Below are 22,926 nucleotides of genomic sequence, written 5' to 3'. Positions count from 1 at the left end.
CCCTCCGGGGCCATGTGAGATGCAGCTCCCTCGTGCGCCGATGCCACTTCTCCTCCGCCTGATGATGCTAATGCACACATGAACAGGAAGACCAAAAAAAAGGGGGTGGAGAAGAAATAAAGACATGTTGAGTGCATGCATTGGCGGCACCGTTGGCGGAGAGGACAGACACAGAAGCCCACTGCACTACGCCGCGCACTTGGGGTACACTACTCAATCACTGGGACATGGCCTACAAGCCTATGGACGACAACTGCACACATAGATGACACAGGGCCATGAATAGCTGTACTAGGCACCCTACAGAGGTGGGGGGCGGGGCACAGGGCCATGCCTCACGGAGGGGCCTAGCCTACCGAAATCGCCCTGGCCTAGGGATACCCACAGCCCTCCTCCCCCACCCAGGCACCTCCACTGCGCACAAAGATAGCAGAATGTGCTGGTACTCACCCCCTTGTGTCTGCTGTGATGTCCTCACGCGCCCATCCAAATCGGGGTAGGCCACCGCCAGGATCCGGGACATCAGGGGGATCAATTGCCGTGTGGCACCCCTCCTAGGTTGGGAGGCCATCCCCAGCAGAGCCTCGGCGGTCTTTCTGCTCCCGCGGCGGATGTCCTTCCACCTCTTGCGGCAGTGGGTGCCCCGTCTGTTGTGGACCCCCAGGGCCCAGACGTCCTTGGCGATGGCATGCCAAATGTCGATCTTCTGATGGTCGCTGACCTATGTGACATGTACAGGGTGGGAAAAGACACATCATCACTTTTCTGCATGGTCGATGTGAGTGGCCCCCCCTCCCCAACCTTGCCATGTGGCACATGCTCTCATCTGTCGTGCGATGCATTCCTCATTCGCTCCCCTCACCACCATCGTTCATTCACCCCACTCAACCCAGGCATTGCCCACTAAGCATGGTCCCAGTGTACTTACCTGTTGGTCTGGAGGACCATAGAGTAGCGCATACTGGGGGAGGACCCCATCCACGAGTGTCTCCAACTATTGTGAAGTGAAGGCAGGGTCCCTTTCCCCAGTCGCAGCAGCCATTGTCACTTCCAGACCGAGGTCACAGCAGCACTTGCAGTATAGGTCCTCTCCTGTGGATGATCAGGTCTCGAGTGATTAAGCAGATAGAAAATGGCGGTTACGCCCGTGGCGGTGCGTACCGCGGTGGTGCCTACCGCGGCAATGTGTACCGCGACCGCCGGCGCACATCCTCATTGGCTCCTGAAACCCATAGGGTTCAATGTTAACCAATGCGGCTTTGCACCGCGGTCTTCGACCGCCTACCGCCACGGTGTGCCACGCCAGCGCAATGAGCTCACATCACATTGTCACACTTCACAGGTCAGGCAGCCGCCATTTCAAAGGCCCACATGCCTTAATTTCTACTGCGTCACACAGGCCTAGGCCTTGCATTGCCACTCATACATGCCATTCAATGCATAAAGAATCGTGTACAGTGCAAGCTGTGTGAACGTACCTGTGGGTTGATTGACTCTGTGCTCCATGTTGTCCTTCCTAGGCACCGTCCACAGGGACTTGTGAGGAGATGGAGGGCTGTTCCCGTGTACAGACCGCTGGTGGACCTGTCGACAATGGAAGAACGACATGTCATACTCACCTACAGACTTGACTGTGCCACTACACAGGAACTGTGTGCCCAGCTTGAGCCAGACCTGATGTCACTCATCCGCCAACCCACAGGGATTCCCCCTCTAGTGCAGGTTCTGTCAGTACTCCATTTTTTGGCAAGTGGATCATTCCAACCAACAGTGGCCATTTCATCTGGGATGTCTCAGCCTATGTTTTCTAAGGTTTTATCCAGAGTGTTGTCTGCCCTGATGAAATACATGCAGAGCTACATTGTTTTCCCTGAGGTGGAAGATTTGGCTACAGTGAAGGGTGATTTCTATACCCTTGGACATATTCCCAACGTCATTGGTGCCATTGATGGGACCCTTGTGGCTTTGGTACCCTCCAGAGGAAGTGAACAGGTGTACAGGAACAGAAGAAGTTAGCATTCGATGAATGTCCAGGTGGTCTGATTGGCAGACCAGTACATCTCCCATGTAAATGCCAAGTACCCGGGGTCAGTGCATGACGCGTACATCATGCGAAATAGCAGCATCCCTTACGTGATGGAACTACTTCAGAGACACCGTGTGTGGCTAATAGGTGACTCTGGTTACCCCAACCTGTCGTGGCTACTGACCCCAGTGAGGAATCCCAGGACCAGGGCAGAGGAACGGTACAATGAGGCCCATAGGCGTACTAGGAGGATGATTGAGCTGACCTTCGGCCTCCTGAAGGCCAGGTTTAGGTGCCTGCACATGACAGGTGGATCCCTAATGTACTCACCAAAGAAGGTGTGTCATATCATCGTGGCCTGCTGTATGCTTCACAACCTGGCTTTGCGACGCCAGGTGCCTTTCCTGCAGGAGGATGGTCCAGATGGTGGTGTTGTGGCAGCGGTGGAACCTGTGGAGAGTGAAGAGGAGGAAGACGACGGGGACGACACAGACAACAGGGACAGAGTGATACTACAGTATTTTCAATAACACACAGGTAAGATTCAACACCGGCATTTTACAATTACTTACAGTCTCCTGCCTCTCTACTGTCTGGCCTATTCCCCCAATGTATGTTAACTGAGTTGTGACTTTCCCTTCCAATTTCAGCGAGGTGGCCCCCACTGCGTGACCTCTGCTTTGTTTCCCCATGGACTACAGCTGTATGACATTGGTATGTTTTCATCACTGTGTAACTGGACATTTTGGCAGCATTATGTTCAATACATTTGTTCGCAATACAGGCAGACTCCAGATTGTTTTTGTGCAATAAGTGTTTTTATTAAAATGCTGAATTTAGGGACATGGTGGGAAATCGGTGATGGTGGAGGAATGTCCATGGCAGAGTCCAGTTTTTTAGTCTCACAGGTGCATTGTCCATATGCCTGTGGAAGGTGGAGCAGGGGCAGTTAAAGGTTGGACAGAGTGACAATGTGGGACAGTGGGATGACATCAGGGGGTATCCTTTGCTGGCGGGGGTCTTGACATCCTACTCTGTCTTCTTACGAGATCTCAGGCCCCGCTTGCGGGGTGGTTCTTCTTCTGCAGGAGGTGGGGTTCTGGTGGCCTGTTGTTGTGTGGGGGCCTCCTGTCCACTAGCGCCGGCGGAGGTGGTTGCCTGTTCTTGGTCTATGCTAGTGACAGGGGCCCTTTGTGGTGCCACATGGTCCCACAATGTGGTGACAATCTGGTTGAGTGCCCCTACGATGGTGCCCATTGCGGAACTGATGGTTCTAAGTTCTTCCCTGAACCCCATGTACTGTTGCTCCTGCATGACCTGGATCTCCTGGAACCTGGCCAGTACCGTCGCCATCGTCTCCTGGGAGTGGTGGTATGCTCCCATGATGGAGGAGAGGGACTCGTGGAGAGTGGGTTCCCCTGGCCTGTCCCCCCCCTGTCGCACAGCAGCCCTCCCAGTTCCCCTGTTTCCCTGGGCCTCTGTCCCCTGGACCGTGTGCCCACTACCACTGCCCCCAGGTCCCTGTTGTTTTTGGGGTGGTGGGTTAACCTGGGTGCCCTGTAGTGGTGGACACACCGCTGATTGACGTGTCCTGGAGACAGAGGCATGGGCCCGCTGGGTGGGAGCTGTGCTGGTGTTCCCAGAGGGGGTTGGGTCTGCTGTGGCCTGTGGCTGTGTGAGGGGAACCGACTGTCCAGAGGTCCCCGATGGTCCGGGCTGGTCATCTGGGTCCAGGGAGACAGAGCTGCTGTCATCACTGGTGGCCTCTTCTGGGGGTGGGATGGACATTTCTGGACCCTCCTGGGCGGTGTGGTGGCGTTCGGGTCCTGCAAGGGTATAGAGGTATGGTTATTGCTTCAGTGTGTGCCATATCGGTCAATGGGTGGGTTCCCGTGTACCCCAGGGCTGGCATTCCTGTGTGTGGGCGTTTGTGAGGGTGGCTTGTGGGGGAGATGTGTATGTGCAGTGGGCATGCTTTGGTGATGGGTGTCCATGCTTTGTGGACGCATGCAGGTCTTGGTGTTGGGATGGGTGGGTTGTGATGGTGAGCCATTTGCAGGGAGTAGGTGTGATGGGGGTGGGGGTGAGGGTGGGGGTATGTGCTGGCATGCAGGTGGGGTGGGGGTGGGAAGAAGTAGTTAAGATTTGACTTACCAGAGTCCATTCCTCCGCCTACTCCTGCGAGGCCCTCAGGATGCAGGATGTGCAAGACTTCCTCCTCCCATGCTGTAAATTCTGGGGGAGTAGGTGGGGGTCCGCCGCCAGTCTTCTGCACCGCGATGTTGTGCCTTGATACCATGGAACGCACCTTCCCCAGTAGGTCGTTCCAGCGCTTCCTGATGTCAACCCGATTTCGTGGATGCTGTCCCACAGCGTTGACCCTGTCGACTATCCTTTGCCATAGCTCCATCTTCCTGGCAATGCTGGTGTGCTGCACCTGTGTCCCGAAGAGCTGGGGCTCTACCCGAACTATTTCCTCCACCATGACCCGGAGTTCGGCGTCTGAGAACTGGGGGTGTCTTTGGGGTGCCATAGGGTGATGTGGATGAGGTGTGGGGTGGTGTATGTGTTTATGAGTGTGGTGAGCGTGGTGATGTGTGGTGTTTTGTGCGTGGATATTGTGTGGGTGATGGTGTGGTTTGCCTCTGTGTGATGGTGTTGTCTAAGCAGTGCTGTCTATCTCTGGCTTTCTGTCGATTTTTTTTTTCGAAGGGGTTTGTGGGTGATGTGGGTGTGTGTTTTATATTGTATTGGGTGTGTGGGAGTGTTGTTTGTATGTGTATCAGGTGTGTGTGTTTCAAATTGTCCAATGTGGTTGTGTTTTGTAAGGGTGTGTGTATTTTGACCGCGGCGGTCTGTACCGCCAATGGAATACCGCGATTGAAAGACCGCCGCGTGGATTCGTGGGTCGTAATGGCATGGGCGTTTTTCTGTTGGCGTCACGGTGGAGGTTTGGTCATCGCTAGTTTTTCGCTGACCTTTGGTGTGGCGGACTTTTGTTGATGTCGGGTTTTTGGCGGTTTGCCAGTTGCGGGTCAGAATGACCGTGGCGGTTTACCGTGGCCGCGGCGGTGTTATGGCGGTCTTCTGACCGGCGGTAAGCACCTTTTACCGCCGAGGTCAGAATGACCCCCAAAGTCTTGTGACTTAACATGAGCATTACATTTCATCACGGCAATTTCAAAAGGTAACTGAATTGCATGTAACAAATCCTTTATTTGTTCACCATTTTTCACAGGAGAACCAGAAGAGGTAATAAAACCTCTCTGTGACCACTGCTGGCCGAAATCATGTACAATTCAAAATCCATACCTGCTGTCAGTATAGATAGTGACTCTCAGATTCACAGCTGCGTGGCATGCCTTAGTAAGGGCAATTAATTCTCAATCAATCAATCAATCAATACATTTATAAAGTGCGCTATGTACCCGTTAGGGTTTCAAGGCGCTGGGGGGGGGGGAATAGCTGCTATCGGTCGAAGAGCCATGTCTTGAGGAGTCTCCTGAAGGTGAGGAGGTCCTGGGTCTGGCGTAGGGAGGTCGGGAGTGAGTTCCAGGTCTTGGCGGCGAGGTAGGAGAAGGATCTGCCGCCTGAGGTCTTGCGCTGGATTCGGGGAACGAAGGCGAGGGAAAGGTTGGCAGAGCGGAGTTGGCGGGAGGGGGTGTAGAATTGGAGTCTGGTGTTCAGGTAGGCGGGTCCGGCGTTGTGTAGTGCTTTGTGTGCGTGGGTGAGAAGTTTAAAGGTGATCCTCTTGTCCACAGGGAGCCAGTGGAGGTCCCTCAGGTGGTGGGAGATGTGGCATCGGCGGGGTATGTCGAGGATCAAGCGGGCGGATGCGTTCTGGATGCGTTGGAGTCGTTGGATGTCTTTTCTTGGGATGCCTGTGTAGAGTGCGTTGCCGTAGTCAAGTCTGCTACTGACGAGGGCTTGGGTCACCGTCTTTTTAGTTTCCGGCGGGATCCACTTGAAGATTCTGCGGAGCATGCGGAGGGTGTTGAAACAGGAGGAGAAGACTGCGTCGACCTATTTGGACATGGTGAGAGCAGAGTCGAGGATGAAGCCGAGGTTGGGTGCGTGGTTGGCTGGAGTGGGTGGGGGACCCAGTGTGGTGGGCCACCAAGAGTCGTCCCAGGCTGAGGGGGAACGACCGAGGATGAGAACTTCCGTCTTGTCAGAGTTTAGCTTCAGGCGGCTGTTTCTCATCCATTCGGCGATGGACTTCAGTCCCTCGTGGAGGTTGGCTTTGGCGGTGTGAGGATCTTTTGTGAGGTAGAGGACGAGCTGGGTGTCGGCGTATGAGAGGATGCTGAGGCTGTGCTGACGGGCTAGGTGAGCGAGGGGCGCCATGTATACGTTGAACACCGTTGGGCTTAGCGAGGAGCCTATGGGGACGGCGCAGATGAGGTTGGTGGCTTCGTAGCGGAAGGGTGAGAGTCGGACTCTCTGGGTTCTACCGGAGAGAAAAGAGGAGATCCAGTTGAGGGCTTTTTCTTGAATTCCGGCTTCGTGGAGACAGGTTAGTAGGGTGCGGTGGCAGACCGTATCGAAGGCGGCGGATAGGTCTAAGAGGATCAAGGCTGAAGTTTTGCCGTTGTCCATTTGTTGTCTGATGTCGTCTGTGGCGGCGAGGAGCGCAGTCTCGGTGCTGTGATTGCATCTGAATCCAGATTGGGAGGGGTCTAGGATGGCGTTGTCTTCGAGGTAGTGGGAGAGCTGTGCGTTTACGATCTTCTCAATGACCTTCGCTGGGAAGGGGAGGAGGGAGATCGGTCGGAAGTTTTTGAGGTCGTTGAGGTCAGCTTTGGGTTTCTTGAGGAGGGGTTGGATATCGGCGTGTTTCCAGCTGTCCGGGAAGGTAGCGGTGTTGAAGGAAAGGTTGATGATCTTGCGGAGTTGGGGGGCGATGGTGGCATCAGCTTTGTTGAAGACGTGATGTGGGCAGGGGTCAGAGGGAGATCCTGAGTGAATGTAGTTCATGGTCTTTAGGGTTTCGGTGTCGTCTATGTGGGTCCATGTGGTGAGGCGGTCGACGTGGGAGGAGATGTTGGGGGTGGGGTCTGGCGGAGGTATGGTGTTGAAGCTGTCGTGGATGGTGGTGATTTTCTGGTAGAAGAATGTGGAGAGAGCGTCGCAGAGTTTCTGGGATGGTGGGACGTCGTTAATGTTGGCGTTGGGGTTGGAGAGCTCCTTCACGATGCAGAAGAGTTCCTTGCTGTCGTGTGCGTTGTTGTTTAGGCGTTCTGTGAAGTGGGAGCGTTTGGCGAGTCGGATCAGTTGGTGGTGTATGCGGTTGGCTTCCTTGTGGTTTGCTAGGCTGTCGGGGTGCGTTCGAGGATCCATTTTTTCTTGAGCTTCTGGCAGTTGCGTTTGGAGGTGATCAGTTCGTCTGTGAACCAGGCTGCTTTTTTCTTTCCTTGGTTGATGGTGGGTTTTTTGAGTGGTGCTAGGATGTTGGCGCAGTTGAGGATCCACTGTTGGAGGTTGATGGCGGCGGAGTCCGGGTCGGTGGGGTCGGGCGGTTGGTTCTTGGCGAGGGTGCTGGTTAGTTGGTCTTCGGTGACTTTTCCCCAGCGGCGGTGAGGAGGTAGTGGGGTGCGGTGGTGTTCGGTGTTTTTCTTGAAAGTGAAATGGACGCAGTAGTGGTCGGTCCAGTGGAGTTCGGAGGTGTGGCTTAAAGAGATGTGGTTGCTTGCAGTGAAGAGCGGGTCAAGGGTGTGACCGGAGACGTGGGTGGGTGTGTTGACCAGTTGCCTGAGTCCGAGGTTGTAGAGGTTCGTGGTCAGCGATGCAGTGTTGGCGTTGTTGTTGTTCTGCAGGTGGAAGTTGAGGTCTCCCAGGAGGATGTAGTCCGTGGAGACGAGGGCGTGGGTGCTTGCGAGGTCGGAAATGGTGTCACTGAAGGGGGCTCTTGGCCCTGGAGGTCGATATATGAGGGTTCCTCTGAGGGTAGTGTTGGGGTCCGTGTGGATCTGGAAGTGGAGGTGTTCAGCTGTCTTGAGGGTTTCATCCGTGTGGGTGTGAATCTTGAGGGTGGATTTGTGGACGATGGCTATTCCACCACCGATTCCGTTGGTGCGATCTCTTCTGGTGATTTTGTAGCCGTCAGGGATGGCGATGGCGATGTCAGGGGCCGAGGAGTCATTCCACCAGGTTTCTGTCAGGAAGGCTACGTCTGGGGTGGTGGTGTCGAGCAGGTCCCAGAGCTCAATGGCGTGTTTTCGTGCGGAGCATGTATTGAGGAGAATGCAGTGCAGGTGGTTGGTGTTGCTTGTTGCAGGCTTTGTTGTTCTGTTGCAGGTGAAGTTGCAGTTGCGGCAGGAGAAGGGTCCTTTGGTGTGCTTCGGGGTGGCTTGGCAGCAGGCAGTTGAGGGGCCGGGGTTGAGTGCATGGAGTTCGCTGGCTGAGTAGCGAAAGCTGGTGGCGCGGGGGCGAGAGGACCAAGGGGGGTGGCGCTAGGCGTGGTCCAGGCGCGGACGGGCGCAGACGGGCTTGCCTCTGGCAGGCCAGCCATTAAGAAGGGAGGGGAGAGGGAGGAGCAGCTGGGAGGCGGGAGGGGGCGGCGAATGGGGGCACGAGGGGGGCGGGCCGCAGGGAGGCAGCGACAAGGGGAGATCGGCAAGGGGGAGCACCCAATGGGCAAAAAACCAGGGAAAAGCAAGGCACAAAACAGTAAGGAAAAGTTTAAAAACAGGCCCAAAATACAAATATGGCACAAGTTACAATCGGGGTACAGCAATCAGAGGGGCACAACGGGGGCAGAAGCGCAAGGAGGCAAGGCGCTGAAAAAATAGAAAATCACTTACAGGATGGCGAAAAGCTACACAATCAGAAGGGGCACAACGGGGGCAGAAGCGCAAGAAGGCAAGGCGCTGAAAAAATAGAAAATCACTTACAGGACGGCGAAAAGCGGCACACGGGTCAAGTGAAGCTTACTAGAGCCCACTAGACACCAGGGATGAGGCGCAGGAGGATGCCTGTGGGTGGAGGAGGGCCTCGAACACGCTAGCAGCAGCGTGGGCGGGGGTCAGGGGCAGGAGACAGCAGGGTGGTGCTGCGGACGTGGGGGGCGAGCTCTAGACCTCTGCCACTTGTGCGGAAAACACTCTCTCGAGCCAGGAGGCTTCAATGATACCGGCTATGGTACATACAGCATAACCAGCTCTCAATGTTCCAACAGAATCTCTTAAACAGGACCCATCGACAAACATAATACAGTAATTTTCTTTCAGCTGTGTGTCCTGAATATCTGGTCGTGGTTTGGTACACAATTCCGTTACCTCAAGACACTCATGTTCGAATTCTTCCTCATTGTTAATTTCAGTATTTTCAACAGGAAGTAAAGTTGCGGTTTCAATACAGTACATCGTTTTAGCGAAACATTCGGTGACCCCAGTATGATTGTCTCACATTTAGTAAGACGAGCATTTGTCATGTGCTGAGTTTTGGTTTGAGTCAACAAAATTTCAACTGAATGCGGAACCATTACTGTTAGGGGATATCCCATGACTATGCCTTCACACTGCGTAAGGCTCTGACCAACTGCTGCAACTGCACGCAAACAACCCGGTAAGGCTGCTGCGACGGGGTCCAAGGTGGATGAAAAATATGCTACAGGGTGATTTGCACCTCCATGGACCTGTGTCAAGACAGACAAAGAACAAGCTTTACGTTCATGACAAAACAGTAGAAAAGGCTTTGTATAATCAGGCATACCTAACGCTGGTGCCCTGCACATGCACTCTCTCAATTCCATAAATGCCTCAAGCTCTTCCTTGGACAAAGCTATGGTATATGGCTCATCCTTGATCTCTTTGCCTGTCAGTTTTATCAAAGGTTTTGAGATGATCGAGAAGTTAGATATCTACTGGCGACAGTAGCCCACCATTCCCAAAAACATTCTGACATCCCTTTTTGTTGTTGGAGGGTTCATTTGCAAAATGGCTGTTATTCTTTCTTTCGATATTCTCCTGGACCCTCTTTCGATTAGATGCCCTAGGTATTTCAGCTCTTTCAGACAGTATTGCAGCTTCTTAGGTGACACCTTGTGTCCATTCTTTCCCAAATGATTCAGTAAGGCAATGGTATCGTATTTACAGATATCCCTTGTTTTGGATGCAATCAGTAAATCATCGATGTACTACACTAAAGTCGAGTTGAAAGGTAGAACTAAGGATTCCAAATCCTTTTTCAATATCTGCTTAAAGATGGACGGTGATTCAGAAAACCCTTGAGGAATTCTGCACCAACTGTACACCTTATCCAGGAATTTGAAGCTGAACAAAAATTGGCTGTCCTCATGAAGAGGTATCGAAAAGAAAGCTTGTGACAGGTCTATAACGGTGAACCACTCAGCATTACATGGAACCTGAAACATGATTACTGCTGGATTGGGCACTATGGGACAACATTTTACCACAATCTTGTTTATTTTTCTCAAATCCTGCACCATTCGGACTTTCCCCACAAGGCTTTTTCAAACCCATTATGGGAGAGTTACATGGACTGCTTAAAACCTCTTTCAGGACTCCCTGTCTCAGAAAATCTGCACTTATCTGTGACACCTCAATAAGAACATCTTGTGCCATATGATATTGTGGCACCTGAGGAAACACCGCATTCGGCTTTACCTGTACTTTAACTGGTTCCACGCCTTTTATTAGTCCTACTTCTTTTCCTGTCAGATCCCACACTTTCTCTGTCACCGTCCCCTGTAACTCGACAGGTAGATCAATCATGGTAAGCATCAGGAACAAGGTAATTAAAGAATAATCCTAATTTGTTGTTCCTGTCTCTTCCTTTGAAAACTGACCTTAATCTCCCTCATCTTCACTATTTGTCTGCACTTCGATTCCGTCATTGCAACAGGTAATCGAACATTTTGTCTTGCACAGTAAGTCCCTTCCCAGTAGGGATACTGGACTTGAATCGCAGACTACAAATCTATGTAGCCCCTGGAAGTTGCCGATCTCAACCTGTACTGGATCTGTAATCGGGTTTGTCAGATATTGGCTTGCTACTCCGACTACCCTTATGGTATGCCCTGAAAGTGGTAGTTTTGGAACCTCCGCACTTCTGACTGTAGAGCGTGTAGCTCCGGTATCAACCAGAAACAAGACCATCACCTTTCCTTCCACATAGGGACCCCTCTGATCCACCTCTAACGATGCTGCAAGCCTGCACTCTTCGCTATCTGAGCTGTCATCTGACCACTCTCCATTCATGCCATTTTCACCTTGTAATGGGAATTGCTGTACTGTATTATTTTGACTCATTACCTGGCCTGTGACCTGTTGAGGAAGCATCACATGTTGCTGTCCCATCAGAGCCATTGGTAATTGCATTTGCTGTCTAGGTACCATGGGAACCTGCTGTTGTACTGGTTGCATTTGCGCTGGCTGGAAATGCAGCATTTGCATCTGCTGCATGGGCTATATCCCTTGCATCTGTACCAGGTTATTTTGAAAATTCGGGTTTTGATGTCTCAGTTTTGGGCCTCTTACATTTTGCAATGTACCGACATTAGTGCTTTGCTGAACAACACCATCCTGCACCACATTCGGGCACTCCCGTTTCCAGTGCCCCACACCCCCGCACGCGTGACATGGTGACATCTTTTTCGCCCCTTGTATGTCATTTTGAACCACAACAGTATTCAAGTCTGGCCCGCGATTCACAAACCCTCAGCCTCGGCCTCTCGGCTGTGCCTGAAACGCACCATTCATTTGCGGTTGTTGCTGTATCATCTGTTGAACTCCATTTCCCTGTATTCCTGCCTTTGCAGCCCTTATCTGCATCACCATCACTTTCTCTTTCAGCTTTTTCTGCTTCAGCTCAATCTTATCACTACAGTATTTCGCATACTGCAACACTTCATCAATCGGCTTCGCATGCCAACAAATCAAATGATTCTTAATCATCTGGCTAACTTCTGGTCTCAGCCCTTCAACGAATCTAAACACAAGATGGTTCATATCCTTCGGTTCAATAGTCTCAGTATCACTGTAGTGTTGAATGCCTGTAACAATCTCTCATAGTAAGCATGTATTGATCCCTTAACCTCTTGTGAGGTCCGGTCAATCTTCTGCCAATCATCTCCTTCGGTGACACTTTTTGTTTCAAAAACTCAATCACCTTATGATAGTACTTCATCACCTCTTCAGAGGGTGCTCCGGTTACCTTATCCCTTGCCGGCTCCTTCGTCGGCCAATCTACCCCTCTCTTGCACTCGAGCCACAAATCAGGTGGAACAATGATCTCGAACAAGGTATTCAAGTCTTCCCAGAGACACTTCGCAAGTTTCACAAACCTGTCTGTCTGCTGATACCACTCGATCAGTTTCTCCCTCAATCTGGGATAATCATTAGTAAAGGATAGGATGTCTCCTCTGGACCACGGTACATGAACTAAGACACCACCAGCTGTTTCTCTCATGGGTAGTATTTTTACCGATTCTGCATCGGGTGAAGTTTTGGCTTGATTTGACCCTGGACTGTCACCTTTTTCCTTATCTCTTTTCTTTGCCCATCTGCCTTCCCATTTTTCCAGTGCACCCCAAATTTGCGCACTTTGCAACAATTCTTTTAAATGTGCCTTCATTCCCGCAGACCTCATGTGCTCAAAATCTTTTGAGTCAAAATCTAATCTGTAGCTTCTTTTCAAATGTTTAGTATTTTCAGTATCAATATTATATTTATCTGCCAGATTCGCTAATCTCTGATGCACCTTGCCTACTTCTTTGGTAATCTTGGGGCACAGGAATCTCAATTCTACTTCGGTGTATGACTCCAATCTATTTACTCCCCTCGTACCTTCCACTAATTTAGCAGCTTCTGCCCCCAGTCTTACAAGATTTAGGTAATCATCTTGCCTTTCCTTTCCAGTCACTGTAGTCTTTTGCGAAGTATAAGTCTTTTCTAGCCATTCATTTAGCTGTTGCATTGTAAAACCCTGCAGCGAAATGTTCCCTGCATGTATCATTGGTGACTGTGAGGCGTTCGTACTCATTGTCTGTAAAGTTAAAACCCCTAGCCCTGCCTGATGCATTGCTTCTATGGGTGCCCCCACTGGGCTAAGGTCTATTAAATCTTGGCTTTTCAACTACTTGTTCTCCTGGGGCCATTATCTGGGGAGTTCCTATAGACCCTCCTCTTATCACATCTTGGGTCATTACTCCCTGATCACTTACGCCAGTTTTGCCTTGAGCATACAATGGCACTAGTGGACCGAGAGTAAATGGCAACGATATGGCGGCAGGTGTCTGATCTGGTTGTAAACTCCGTGGAGCAGTAACTCCATAAGTCTGTTCCAAAGTACCCGGGACAGGCACTAATGGAGGACCAGCTACTGGGTTGTACCCTGGTATCAGCTGTGGTTGCGGCTGGGACAGCAATTTCGGAGTTGACTCAATTTGCACTAACTTTGATTTCATATATATCGGGTCTGGCGGCACTATCAGATTTGTAGTAGTCTCAAGTACTGGAACGTCTTGGTAGATTCTCTGTATTTGCGGTGGAGGTTGCAACTGTATCAGCATATCTGGTGCAGTGGGTACACTGACACCATTCTGTATCAAAGCCGTATCACTAGTCTGTACCGTATCAGCAACTCCCTTCTCCTGCGTCTGGTTCCCAGGATCCATGCTAGTGCTTGGAGCGCTATCTCTCACCGCATAGGGTGGCAGGTGATCATGTAATAATCTGTCCTTGAATTCCTCATCGTCTGATTCATCTTCCTCTTCCCAAGGTCTTTTATTCTCTTTAGATTTATTAGAGTCTTTATCTGTTTTACAGAAGGCTTTCTTTCACTGTGTCTCTTCTCCCTGTGCTATTGCTGGGAACAATTTTAATCCATCAACAATTCCCCGTCTCCACATTTTATTCTCGTTATCCCATCTAGCCTCTGCATAAGATTTTTCTGCCCTTTTCAGTCTTCTCTGAAACCTTTCTTGTCTATGTTTAAGAGCCATCAAGTCCAAAAACGCTAAAGCCTCATATTGAGCTGGCCTCGGAGGTGGTTTTTGTGTGCTTAACATCCACCTTAAGTTCTCCAGCACCTTCGGATTGAACGTCCCATGCTCTGGGAACGCTAAACATCCCTCCTGCTCTGTTAATGTGCGCCACTGTTTCATCCATAAACAAGGCGCAACACCTTTCTCTCCCATAACTATGTAAGCTGGAGTACCCTTGGGCAGTGTAGGCTCCCCATCAGTTGCTATAATATATGCGTCTCCTTTCAGAGCGCTTTTGAATGCCTTGACAAAATTCATTTTGCGATTTTCTCTTATTTGTATTTTAATCAGAAAGTGACTTAGTTCCCAGGACACTCTTCACCCACCTTTCTCAACCTATTGCCTCTCACGGACGGCAGCCAATCCGTGCGCGACCCCTCTTGACGACTGACCTATCTCAGCGTGGCACCACTGACGTCACACACACACACACACTACAGCTGCCAAAGTCTTGCGGCTCGTCCGCCCCTCACTGAATTCACACAAACTAATGCAAAATTATTGCAAGCACCTTTAATGACAACACAAATCTGCTGGTTTACTACAGGAAGGGTAACACATTCGCTTCAGAACTTTACGGAGATTTCACTTGAAGCCTCGGCCGCTACTTTCCCCTTTTTAGCTCCTGCATACACAAGCAGAATTCGACCTGCAAATTCTACTCTCGACATGTCAATGGCTCGTTCTAGTGCACTTTAGAATTTGCCAAATCTCCATCGAAGGTCTCACACATACTTTTCGACTCAAACTTGACCTGTCAACCACGCCCGATTGACCTATTAAACGGCACAGATTACAACATAAACCCAACTGTCTCCTACACTTGTCAACATGCTCCGGAGTCTTAGACCACGACAGGTCCGTACATAAACAACCAACCACGTGGATAATTTTGAGCACCAAGCGCCACACTCATATGAAGTACGCCGACTCCCCTACTCTCATACTGCGGAGTACGCCCACTCCTACTAAGATAACATTTACCTGACCTAAATACACACAGATTTCACGATCACCTGCAAAAAGGCATAAGCTGAGCAAGCGAAAAAACCCTATACCGCACACATTATGACGCCAAGAACATTCCCCACTCACTTACGCAGGCTCCGAGATCCCAGGAAAGTCATGGTGAACTTCGAAACCCATCATACCTCCAATTTGCATTATCACAGAAAAATAAATTAAACAATGATTCTCAGTCCTAGGGCCCCCAAGGGCCAAAACCGTCGCTCTGCTACCAGAGCTGATAACGCGTCCCTTTATGTTAATTTATTAAACATTAGGACTCGTTTTAGGCCAATGAATCTTGTGACCCAGTGGAGAGACACCGTAGGACGAGATAGCTAATCAATATGTCAAGCAATATATCAATAATGTCATCAATATTTATCACAACAATGCACTTTACTTTGGTTAAAGACATTAATCAAATAGACGATGCAACCATGACCTTTCAGTCATGAATAACCACACCTTTTAATAGAATTTTATGTATTTTATTCCCTATTGGTTACAATCTACGAGCAAAAGGGTTAATCTCAATACCAGGAAGCATAATAGCATAGTCACGATATGGCAATGGTGATAAGATTTCATTAATGCAAGAATCACAAACTTCAGAACATAGCACGGCGTAAACATAGATCAGAATACAGCAGGTGTCAAATACGCGTCAGTTCAGCATAGCGTAATGTCAGTCGTTTGTCTCTTTGCGTCAGTTTAAGTGAACTCCTGTCCTAACCACTGATTAGCATTAGCATGTTGGGCTTCATGCAAAACAATTTAGAACATCAATTTGGAAAACATCTGACTATGGTCTCTATCAAAATGAGCAGTTGGTACCTAGAAAGGAAAAGCAAACAGACAAATTACAAATTGCATTGTCATAATTACCGTCCAAGGATTAGATCAGCACACAGGATCAGTCTTCGTCTTCAGGACATCAGTCAAAAACGCCATCAGTCTAAGCTCAACTAAAGGACATAGGGACACCTCCCTCGTGAGGAGGAGAAAGGGTAAAATGGGCAGTCTATGGGTGAGGATGGTTTTAATAAGTCTCAAAGTCACCAAACAGAGTGACAGAGTTTCTGGATAAAATCAATAGCATTCCCTATCTAGTTCTAATGACCCTTCTGTGACATGGGTTTTTAACCCTTTTTTGTAGTACATTCCCCCAAGATTCTATTGGACGTTTACTATACCCCACTATCTTTAACCTATCAAATTAAACATTAGGTAATCCCAATTGTCACCCCACATTTATTCATAACATTTTGATTGGTCTTCATAATTGACATCTTCGAGGTGGCACGTCCGGTGTTACTTCATACCTTGGCACATCTTCTCGGGTCAGCAGATCCATTGTCCATCGGTCTAAATGACCTTGTACATTACATTCATCTACATTTGTTTCAATTTGTATACAAATCTTAAACCAAGGCACCAAATATGGGCTTGGGAACGGAATCACATAGATGCATTCATCTTCGAAGTTGAAGAAAAAGAACATTTGCAGGGTCATGGCCCTTTGTGAGTCAGCACACTGAAAAACAGAAAAATGCATTTAATATGAGAGCTAGGCAGCTAGAAACCCACAGCTCACGCTAACTTAAGGCCTATAAGATTTTCAATATAAATGCAATAACATAAATGTTAATATAAACTTGATTAATTATAACATAAACAATTTTACTCATCATTATTAGTTTGCGTATACATTGGTGGCCACACACCGTGGTCACAATTCAAGTGCACGTTTAAGCAAAACCGCTATTATTGTTGTTTTCTATGTAGCGTCGTTATACATTAATATATAAATGTTTCATGTTAATATAGATTATATAAACTACGCTCTCTCACTAACTTTCTTACCTCAATATGAAACCAATCTTTTACGAGTTTGCTTGATTGATCTCACAAAAACACCTAGGTGGTCATGTTGCAGCCATATAAATAAGCTGGAGTATAAGAGAGAGTTCTCAAAATGTGATTTTTTTATTAACAAATGCAACTTTATTTTATATGGAATAGGATAATAAGGATCCCCTTACTGTAATAACTCTTTATTTTAGCAATAGAGTTAAATGGATCAGCACAGGAAGAACAAAGTTAGTTACCAAAGTTTGGGCAACTTGTTCAACTGAGGAATCTGAGATTAGAACTAAGATCTTATGTGCCAGAGTCCTTTAACTTACAATGGCCCAAGTAGAGACTGAAGTGATCAAGTGTAGCTGCAAATGCCACATTACCTTATATATTCCCAGTTTCAGACTCAAATCTTAACTACACACCTGTACGCCTTGGTACAGATTCACCTATCCAGAGATCTCTTCTCATGCAATTGCACAACCTTAATTGTCAAGGCAAAAGCTCAAATGCTAGCCCTACTTGTAAGTGTGGCCCAAACAAATTAGTTTTATCCTAACATAGTCACAGGATTAGCCACTTTTGTTCATGTATAGTACCGTATGATCAGTGTAATCTTATATGTGTACTTATGCCACCATGTGTTCTAGGATAACTCTCTATCCCTAGTAGAGTGCAAATGTCCAGATATAGCCCTATGTACCAAGCTATAGATACATATGTTTGCTTGCTCATTATAACCCTTTAAGTTCAGGTGTAGATTGATATGCTGATCTATAGCCCTATATGTTTAGGAACAGTGAAGTTGTTGGTACCTGGTATGCACCTTCTATTCCCACTGCACAGGCCACAGAAGCCGTAAGGCAGCCAAGGAAACTCTTGAAACAAAATAGATCTGAGGGCAAGTCTATGTCTAACAGCTGTACATCATGGATAGGGCTAAACTGTTGTCTTCGCAAGTGCTTTTTTTATTAGTTTCTTGGTGTTGCTGTCACAAATACAACTACACATGAACAATAAATATGAAATTCTTATACGTTGATCAACATATCAAATGGTGGATATTTTGTAGTCATGGGAGCCATACAGAGGCTTCTTCATAGGTCAAAAGTATCTACTTTGATAGACTTTAGTAATTTCTCACAGGAACTTCTCAAAATCCGCCTGCCTCTGAGGTGTGTATTCTTTACCAAGGGTCATGCCCAGGACAATGCTAGTGATTCCACAATAAAGCTGCAAAAGAGATGTCCAACAGGTAAGTATTAGTTGAATAGTTGACTATTATCTTGTTTCATGTTAGTGCAGCTGTAGTCACACTCAAAACATGTCTGCATATACCTTATTCATAAGGAAACTATCACAACCCGATAGGTAGCACATAAAAAAGTACAAGCAAACATAATAAATACTACCATAAATCACTACCAATAAAGAGTAGAATATTTGTATTTACTAAGCTAATGGCAGGATCCTCAGTGGAAGTAACACCCAGATCAGCATACAATGTATTCAGGTCATCTATGTGTTTAACTGCCTCCTCAAGGGACTTCATATTTTCTACACCTTGCACAGAAACATTGGACTTGTACAGGATTGCGTCGTAGCTACTCACATCACCGATTGTTGGATAGGATCTCTTTATCGATGGATAGACGCTTAGAATTCTAGAAAAAGAAAGAACACAGCAGCATTCTGTTGTGATAATATGGAAGTGCGTCTATCTATCTATCTATCTATCTATCTATCTATCTATCTATCTATCTATCTATCTATCTATCTATCTGCACACACACAAAATAAATCCATAAAAAATATAACCAATTCAATAATAAGACATATACTAATTAATGTAGAAATTAAATAACATATTAAAAATGTAAAACCCCAAAACACATTTATTACAAATATTATAAACATCAAAATGAATGTAAAAAATAAAACAAATACTATAAACTCCAAAAAACAATCATTTAATACTAATAATTGTATTTAACAAATAATATGAAAAACATTGGAGCCCATGAAAATGAAATACACTTCCCCACACTAGCTTCAGCAGCAGGCTTAGACTTCGTAGGTGTTAGATTATCTATTCTTATCCTAGTCAGTGCAACAGTAGGGAAAGAGTTGGACTTTGGGGGGTAAAATTTGCTGGCTTGAGGGGCCAAGATGTTGAACGCATCGTAGTAAGGCTCTGCAAGAATATCCCGTTATCCGATAAGTATCCTTTCTTCTCGCCAGCCATCCACTTAAAAAAAACCAGACTACTGTGTTCCTGGCCTCACCTTGATCTGTCAGTTACAATTTGTGTGGCACTTAGGCCCTCATTACAACATTGGCGGTAAATGCCGCTTACCGCCGTGCAGAAGACTGCCAACACACCGCCGCAGCCGTGGAATTCCACCACAGCTATTACGAACCATAGCTCAGAATCCGTCAAAATCTAGACACCCAGACAAGTCCGCCACAGTAAAGGTCAGTGATAAACTGGCGATGGCAAAACCTACACCGTCACGCCAAAAGGAATACGCCCACACCATGACGACCCACAAATCCATGCGGCGGTCTTTCAACCGCGGTATTCCATTGGCGGTACACACCGCTGTGCTCAAAATACACACACATTTACAAAACACAACCACATTGGACAAATCAAAATACACACACCTGATACACATACAAACGCCACTCCCACACACCCAATACAATATAAAACACACACCCACATCACCTACAAACCCTTACTACCAACATTTTTGAAGAAGGCCAGAGAGAGAGCAAAGCAAAGACAATACCAGCATACAGAGGCACACAACACCATCACACATACACATCCACGCACAAAACACCACACACCCCTAAACATCACCCCACACATCACAACACACACCACCTCACACAACACCCACACCACCCCAAGGCACCGCAAAGACACCCCAGGTTTTCTGAGGAGGAGCTCAGGGTCATGGTGGAGGAAATCATCCGGGTAGAGCCACAGCTATTCGGATCACAGGTGCAGCAGACGTCCATTGCAAGGAAGACGGAGCTATGGCGCAGAATCGTGGACAGGGTCAACGCAGTGGGACAGCACCCAAGAACATGGGATTACATCAGGAAGAGGTGGAACAACCTACGGGGGAAGGTGCATTCCGTGGTCTCAAGACACCACATTGCGGTTCAGAGGACTGGCGGCAGACCCCCACCTCCTCCCCCAGAACTAACAACATGGGAGGAGCAGGTCTTGGTTATACTGCATCCTGAGGGCCTCGCAGGAGTAGCTTCAGGAATGGACTCTGGTAAGGCAAAGCTTTTACTACTTCATCCCCCACCCTACCTGCATGCCAACACATAACCCCACCCTCACCCTCACCCCCATCACTCCAAGTCCTCACAGATGTCCCACTATCACAGAACACCCATCCCAACACCAAGCCCTACATGCAACAACAGAGCATGGACACCCATCACCAATGTATGGCCACTGCACATACCCACACACACCCCTAAACAATTAGCACACAAGCTCCTACACAAGAATGCAAGCACTGAGGTACAGGGTCAACCACACATTGCACACCATGGCACACACAGATGCAATAATCATGCCTTTACACCCCTGCAGGACCCCTACCCAACGTCACCGGACAGGAGGTTCCAGACATGTCCACTCCCCCCACAGAAGAGGCCCACAGTGATGACAGCAGCTCTGTACAACTGGATCTAGATGACCAGCCCGACCCATCTGGGACCTCGGGACAAGCCACAACAGAGCCTCCCCCCTCTGGAAACACCAGCACAGCACCCACCCAGCGGGCCCATACCTCTGTTCCCAGGACACGTCAAGCAGCAGTGTGTCCACCACTACAGGACACCCAGGCTAACCCACCACCCCAACAACAGCAGGGACCTGGGGGCAGTGGCAGTGGGCACACGGTTCAGGGGACAGAGGCCCAGGAACACAGGGGGAACTGGGAGGGCTGCTGTGCGACAGGGGGAGGACAGGCCCAGGGAACCCACTCTCCATGAGGCCCTCTCCAACATCATGGGGGCCTACCACCATTGCCAGGAGACGATGGCAATGGTACTGGCCAAGTTTCAGGAGACCCATCGGCTGCAGGAGGAACAGTATTTGGGCTTCAGGGTGGAACTCAAATCCATCAACACCACCTTGGGCATCATTGTAGGGGTGCTGAAGGAACTCGTCAACACCAGGAGGGACACTGTGGCACAACAAGGGGCCCCTGACACTAGCCTGGACGATGAACTGCCCACCACCTCTGCCGGCGCTAGTGGGCAGGAGGCACCGCCACAGGACCACGACACCAGCACCCCACCCCCTGCAGAAGGCGAACCACCCCGCAAGTGGTCCCTGAGATCCAGGACAAAGACAGAGAACAATGCCAAGACCCCCGCCAGGAAATGAGACCACCCTGATTCTCATCCTTTTGTCCCACTTTGTCACCCTGTCCATCCATCAACTGCCCCAGCTCCACTTCCTATGCCCCTTTGGACAATGCACCTGTGAGACTAATAGACTGGATTTTGCCATGGACATTCCCCCACCATCACCCCTGACAATTTTAATACCCCCTCCACTATTTAGCACTTAAATAAACACCCTTAAATCACAAAACTATCTGGAGTCAGTCTGTTCTTTCATAAATGTGAATTCGCAATAACTGGGGAAAAACAGCAATATCCATTGTATTGTCAACATACCTATGTCACACAGCTTTAGTCCATGAGGAAACAAAGCAGATGTCACACAGTGGGACCCACATCTGTGAAATCGAAAGGGATAGTGACAACTCAGGGTCCATATACTGGGTGTAAGTGACAGACAGATGTGAGGTAGAACTAGTGTATCAGATGTAGCAGGCAGTGATGTCCTCTTACCTGTGTCTCACTGGAAGTATTGATGAATAACCGTATTTCTGTTGTCGATATCCTCTTCTTCAGCTTCCTCGTCTTCACTGTCCACAGGCTCCACAGCTGCCACAACACCTCCTTCAGGACCATCCTCCTGCAGAAAAGGCACCTGTCATCGCAAAGCCAAGTTGTGCAGCATACAGCAGGCCAAGATGATCTGGCACACCTTCTTTGGTGAGTAGAATAGGGAACCACCTGTCATATGGAGGCACCGGATCCTGGCCTTCAGGAGGCCGAAGGTCCTCTCTATGACCCTCCTAGTTCGCCCATGTGCCTCATTGTAGCGTTCCTCTGCCCTTGTCCTGGGATTTCTCACTGGGGTCAGTAGCCATGACAGGTTGGGTAGCCAGAGTCACATGCAAATGTCGAGTGACAACTGTTAGACACACACTAACCCTTAGGGACAACCCCAGACACCTAGTTACACTGTCTATGGTCCATGTCCACACCTAATAGCCACACATGGTGCCTCTGGAGTTGCCTCATCACATAAGGGATGCTGCTCTTCCTCAGTGTGTAAGCGTCATGCACTGAGCCAGGAAACTTGGCTTTCACATGGGAGATGTACTGGTCGGCCAAAGACACCATCTGCACATTCATAGAATGGTAACCGGTTTCTGTATGCCTGTTCACTCCTGCGGGGGTACCAAGGCCACATGTGTCCCATCAGTGGCACCTATGAGGTTGGGGATATGTTCCAGGGCATAGAAGTCACCTTTCACTGTAGGCAAATCCTCCACCTGAGGGAAAACGATGTAGCTGCGCATGTGTTTCAGCAGGGCAGACAACACTCTGGACAACACGATGGAGAACATAGGCTGGGACATCCCTGATGCTATGGCCACTGTTGTCTGAAAAGACCCACTTGCCAGAAAATGGAGTACTAACAGCACCTGCACTAGAGGGGAGATCCCTGTGGGATGGCGGATAGCTGACATCAGGTCCGGCTCCAACTGGACACACAGTTCATGGATTGTGGCATGGTCCAGTCTGTAGGTGACAATGACATGTCGCTCTTCCATTGTCGACAGGTCCACCAGTGGTCTGTACACCGGAGGATGCCACCATCTCCTCACCTGCCCCAGCGGACGTGCTCTAT

Source organism: Pleurodeles waltl, chromosome 10, assembly GCF_031143425.1.
Source record: "Pleurodeles waltl isolate 20211129_DDA chromosome 10, aPleWal1.hap1.20221129, whole genome shotgun sequence".
NCBI classification, from domain to species: Eukaryota; Metazoa; Chordata; class Amphibia; order Caudata; family Salamandridae; genus Pleurodeles; species Pleurodeles waltl.
This window is presented reverse-complemented; position numbering follows the sequence as displayed.